The following is a 6,264-nucleotide window of genomic DNA, read 5'->3' on the forward strand; positions in this document are numbered from 1 at the left end:
CTGGTTTATAGGTTGACCGCTCAACCACTGAGTCACACCAGCCAGGCCAATACACGTTTTTTTAAAACCTCTTTATTGAGGTATGATTGGTATAAAAACATTATACATAATTAACATATATTACTTGATGAGGTTAGAGATAAGTATACATATGTGAAACCGTTACCTCATTTATGCCATAAACGTATCTACCACCTGCAAAAGTTTCCTTCTGCCCTCTTATTTATTACGGGCTTGTAATAGGAACTATTAACATAAGATCTGCCCTCTTAGCAAATTCTAAAGTATATGATACAGGATCGTTAACTACAATCACATTGCTATTGAGCATATCTCTAGGACTTACTCATTTTGTATAACCAAAACTTTTCACCCTTTGATTAATACCTCTCCCCCAATCCCAGCCATCACCATTCTACTCTCTGCCTCTATGAAATTGACTCATTCAGATTTTTCATATGAGTGGTGTCATGTATCATTTGTCCTTCTGTGTCTGGCTATTTTATTTAGCATAATGTCCTCCAGGTTCACCCATGTTGTTGAAAATGGCAGGATTTCCTTCTCTTTAAGGTTGAAAAATATTTTGTATGTATATACCACATATTCTTTATTTATTCACCTGTCCCTGGACATGTGAGTTGCTTCTAGGAATAATGCTGAAATGAATATGGGAGTTCAGATATCACTTTGAGATTCTGATCTTTATTCCTTTGAACATATATCCAGAAGTGGAACTGCTGGACCATATGGCATTCTATTTTTAACATTTTGAGAAACCTCCAAGCTGTTTTCCATAATCACTATACAAATTTACATTCCTCCCAACAGTGTACAAGGATCCCCCTTTCTCCACAACACAGCGCACTGTCAATAAAAGCCTTCACATCGAAGTCCAATTGGATGACTTTCTGTGTTTTGATAGAAGAGGTTCCTTGAGTTCATTTGCATAAAAGCCAATTTTCCTGCTTGTATCTCCTTCTCTGCTTCCTATGCTGGCCAATGGCATCACTATTCACAAGTCCCAGGAAATCTAACTCCAAAACACCAAGCCTGTCTTCTTCCCTTCACTCTATTGTGGCTTCCTCAGTTCCTCTTCATTATTTCTATGTTTAAGCAACATAATTGGAAAAGTCTTCTCATGGAACTCCCTATTCCCTGTGCCTGGCAGAGCTGTCCCACACAATGGCAGAGACCTAACATCTCATACTCTACTCTAAATCCTTTCTCTGTTCTCTACAAAATGAAGTTCAAACAGGGTGGACTAGGTGCTGCCTGTTCTAACCCTGCCCCTTTCTCCAACCTCATCTCTCACCACACAATATATTGTGCTCTGACTATACCAAGTGACTAGTTTCCCAGAAAAAGTCTTCAGGCCTCTATGCCTTCGCCCAGGTAATTCCCTTTGTCTAGGACTTTGCTACTCAAAGTGTGGTCTGTGCATGGACCAGCAACATCAGCATCACCTGGCAGCTCATTAGAAACGTAAGCTGTCAGGCCTCACCCCAGGCTTAATAGGTCAAAATACACATTTTAACAAAACCCTCCAGTGACTTTTCCATACATTAAAATGTTAGAGTACTGTAAATCCTCACTTAACGTCATTCATAGGTTCTGAGACTTTCAGCAAAATCATATATAACAGAACCAATGTTACCATAGGCTAATTGATATAAGAGCCAAGTCTGTACTGCATCTCATTGATATTATCATGAAATCCTGTTATTTGAGGACCTACAATGCTCTTTCCATCTACTTTGCCCATGTCACTAAGTCCTGCCTTAGAGACTCAATGCTCCCTTCGTATATATTAAAAAAAATGTAACCTGCCCTATACTATGTTGAAATAAATGTCAAAGATAACATGTCTACATTCATAACTTCAAAAATCCAATATAATATTCTAACAGTAAGAATAAAAAAGGCAAGTAATATGAGTATAATGTGCACTGTATTTCTGTATGAAAATGCTGAGAGGCAACTGCTCTCAAAGACACCACAAAGTAATGAGATGTTACCTAGAATCACTGGGCATTCAAATATAAATGAAGATCGGTTCAGGGGCATTGTGTTTTGACACAAATACCTTAAGCAATGACACAGCCAGTGACAACACTTTTCAAGATGGTGAATGACTCTCGGCAAAGTTCCAGAGAGAGAAGAACACAGTCTTCCTTTGGCTCATAGGGAGTCAGATTCCTGCAAAATGCAGGTTTTATTAACACTCTGCAAAGCATGCTTTGTGCTTATATGTGACAATAGTTGGGATGGGGCTGAGATTATTCTAATACCTAGATTTTCACCTACATACATGTCCGGAGGGACACCCAGGTGTCAGGTTGGATGCAGGAGGCTCTTTGGTGTGTAGGCTAAGCCATGCATAGCAGGACATCTAGCACCTTGTGCCTTCATCCAGTAAATGCCAGGGCTGTCCTCCCATCCACCACCAGGAATGCCCCCTAGGATTTCCAAACTCCCAGACGGGGCAATGCCTCTCCTGCTGGCTGCCTGACCCACTTAAGTCTTCCTTCATGCCACATTTTACACAGCTCCCCTCTCCATCCCCAGTGCTTCCCTGGACTTTCCTTCCATGGTGCCCTCTTACTTCCCCTGAACCTAGTTCTGGCCCTGTCCCTTGTACTGTAAAAGGGCAGGTTTGTAGGGAAGGACTGTCTCTTAATTACCTTCCTACCTCGCAGGGTATCAGGGTATGTACTGAAACTGAGTACATCTTCAACAAAGGTTGTTGCACAAATGACTTAAAATAATAATAATTTAAAAATAAAACAAACAATTTGGAGAGCTTGTAGATTAGTGATATTGTCATCCATAATAACTGAATGCTTTGTAATATATCTACTTTGCATAGGAAGATAACATGATAAATATGAACCACATTTGGAAATCTTTCTTTTTTATTTGTTATAACAGCAAGCATTTCTGCACAGTCATTATTGTTTCATTTGGTGCATTCAGTGCCAATTGTTTTGTGCACCGGGCAGCACGTTTCTTTGAAGAATTCACAGTGCGTCAGGACAAAGAGCAAAGTGCATAACTTGGTATATTTAAATCTGATGTTAAGTCTCCCTCCTGACACCAAGGAAAGGAGTGATTAGTTCTGACCAGGGGATTTGGAATGACATCTTCGACATAAAATAGAGCAAAGGATCACATATTGGGACTCTTGTATAAAGTCAGTATGAATAAATATATGATTTATTTATTGATGGCACTTCATTAAAAAAAGAACTATCAATGATTCTTTCTCATCATCTGTTTCTATATCTCTCCCTCTCCCTTCCTCTCTGAAATCAATAAAAAGAAAAAAATTTAAAGGCCCGGCTAGTTTAACTCAGTGGGTGAATGGCAACTTACGAACCAGGAATGAGGTTAGGGTTCAATTCCAGGTCAGGGAACATGCCTGGGAGACATGCAGGAGGCAGCTGATCAATGATTCTCTTTCATCATTGATGTTTTTCTCTCTCCCTCTCCCTTTTTCTTTGAAATCTATAAAAAATATATTTAAAAACATAACAAAACCAAAAAAAAAAACCCAAAAAACAGAAGGCGAGCATTTCCCCAAAGGTTTTTGGTATGGATGGGTAAATTATTTCCCCTTTGCTACACGACCTGGGGTCCTTCTACAGGTCTTAGGTCAACTGTTAAAACTGACCTCCTCAATGGGATCGCATGGTCATAGTCCTCTTGTCAAATAGTCAATGTGAAATTAATGTCAGTGGTTTTTCCCCACTGATATATTGAGTTTGATACTTCTGCTCTGAGGAAATTTACCACTAAAAAATATACTTCTTTATTATAAACTAGAGGCCCGGTGCACAAAAATTTGTGCACTCGGGGGGGGGGGAGGGGGGGGTCCCTCAGCCTGGCCTGTGCCCTCTAGCAGTCTGGGACCCCTCGGGAGATAACGACCTGCTGGCTTAGGCCTGCTCCTGGGTGGCAGAGGGCAGGCCCAATCCCTAGGTGCAGCCCCTGGTCGGGCTCAGAGCAGGGCTGATTGGGGAGTTGGGGCGCCGCCCCCTGTCACACTCAAGGCAGGGTCGATGGGGAGGTTGTGGAGCAACCCCCTGTCACACACAGAGCAGGGCCCATCAGGGGGGTTGGGGCTCTGTACCCTGTCACGCACAGAGCAGGGCCCATCAGGGGGTTGGGGTGCTGCCCTCTATCACCCACAGAGCAGGGCGGATCAGGGGGTTGGGGCACCGCCACTCTCACACTCAGAGCAGGGCCGAGGGGGAGGTTATGGCTCTACCCCGTCACACACAGAGCAGGGCCCGTGGGGGGGGCGGGGGAGCTCCCCCCTATCAGGCACAGAGCAGGGCTGATCAGGGGGTTGGGGTACCTTCCCCTGTCACGAACAGAGCAGGGCGGATAGGGAGGTTGTGGCCCCGCCCCCTGTCACACACAGAGCCGCAGGGCGATCAGGGGGTTTGGGCGCTGCCCCCTGTCACGCTGATCCCGGTGCTGGGAGGCATATTTCCCTGTTACTATATAGGGTAGAGGCCTGGTGCACGGGTGGGGCCGGCTGGTTTGCCCTGAAGGGTGTCCTGGATCAGGGTGGGGGTCCCCACTGGGGTGCCTGGCCAGCCTGGGTGAGGGGCTGAGGGCTGTTTTCAGGCTGGGGGTGACTGAAGCTCCCAAACGCTCCTTTTTTCCTTTTTTTTTTTAATTCTGGGCCAGCTTTACCTTGAGGCTTGGCTCCAGCTCTTAGGCCTCCGGATGAAAGTAGGTTTCTGGCCTTTGCATACAATGTTGCGAATCTGCTGGCTGAAGTTGGGCGTATTTGTTACAGAGTTTCTTAAACTGCCAGCTCAGAGGCAGCGGCAGGCGGGGAACGTTGGTTTCCTCCGTCACTGAAGCAACCAAGCCTCATGTTAGTTTCAAGCTGCCTGGCTGCCGGCCGCCATCTTGGCTGACAGTTAATTTGCATATCTCGCTGATTAGCCAATGAAAAGGGTATCGGTCGTACACCAATTACCATGTTTCTCTTTTATTAGATAGAATAGTAAATAGAATAGGTATTAAATATATTTGTACTTTTTGGGGGTAGTGGTGGTTGTGGGGGTGACAGTAAAAAATTAAAACAAAAAATTCTTTTGACAGTTCTAATGTTTAAGAAGTATCTATCAACACTAATAAAAGAGAAAAATGGTAATTGGCGTACGAGCTACCCTTTTCATTGGCTAATCAGGGCTATATGCAAATTAACTGCCAACTAAGATTGGCAGTTAACTGCCAACTAAGATTGGCAGTTAACTGCCAACAAGATGGCGGTTAATTTGCATACATAGGCACAATGCAGGGAGGCGAAAGGGAAAGCAGGAAGAAGCCCCCTGCCACTGACAGTGATCGGAAACCCAGGGGGGAGCTAAGAGCTGGGGGGCAGGGCAAAGGCGGCCAGTGATAGCAGGAAGTAGGGGTGGAGCCAGCGATGGGAGCTGGGCACGGTCAAAGCTGGCAGTCCCAGGAGCTAGGGGTCCCTTGCCTGGGCCTAAAGCGAAGCCCACGATCGTGGGGCCAGTACAGCTGCGGGTCCCCTCTGCCCGGGCCGGACGCCTCAGCCAGAGGCATCCGGCCTGGGCAAGGGGCCGATCCTGCGATTGCAGGGTGATGGGGGTCAACGCCTGAGGGCTCCCAGTGTGTGAGAGGGGGCAGGCTGGGCTGAGGGACACTCCCCCCCACACACACACCCAGTGCATGAATTTCGTGCACCGGGCCCCTAGTATAATATAAAATCCTAAGTGACAGAAAGACTAAATGACCAGTAGACTGGTCGCTATGATGTGCACTGAACACCAGGGGGCAGACGCTTAACACAGGAGCTGCCCCCTGGTGGCCAGTATGCTCCCACAGCAAGAGCCCCACTCAGCTGACCAATGGGTCCCAGATGCTGGGCTCACGGCTGGCAAGAGCAGCTGTGACTGTGCCAGCCTCTCCCCCGTCTGCAGCAGCGCTACTGAATGGAGGCTGCATGCCCAGTGGGGCTGGGATGAATGGGAACATCATGGTGTCGGGCCTGGGCCTGGGCTCCTCCCTGGCTCCCTTCCACTTTGCGCACTACTACATCCCTCAGGGGATGTTGGACTACCCATTCCAGCTGTGGGCAAACTATGGCCCGCAGGCCGGATCCGGCCTGTTTGAAATGAATAAAACTAAAAAAAAAAAAAAGACCATACCTTTTATGTAATGATGTTTACTTTGAATTTATATTAGTTCACACAAACACTCAATCCATGCTTTTGTTCCGGC

This window comes from Myotis daubentonii, chromosome 3, assembly GCF_963259705.1.
Source record: "Myotis daubentonii chromosome 3, mMyoDau2.1, whole genome shotgun sequence".
In the NCBI taxonomy this organism is placed as follows: domain Eukaryota; kingdom Metazoa; phylum Chordata; class Mammalia; order Chiroptera; family Vespertilionidae; genus Myotis; species Myotis daubentonii.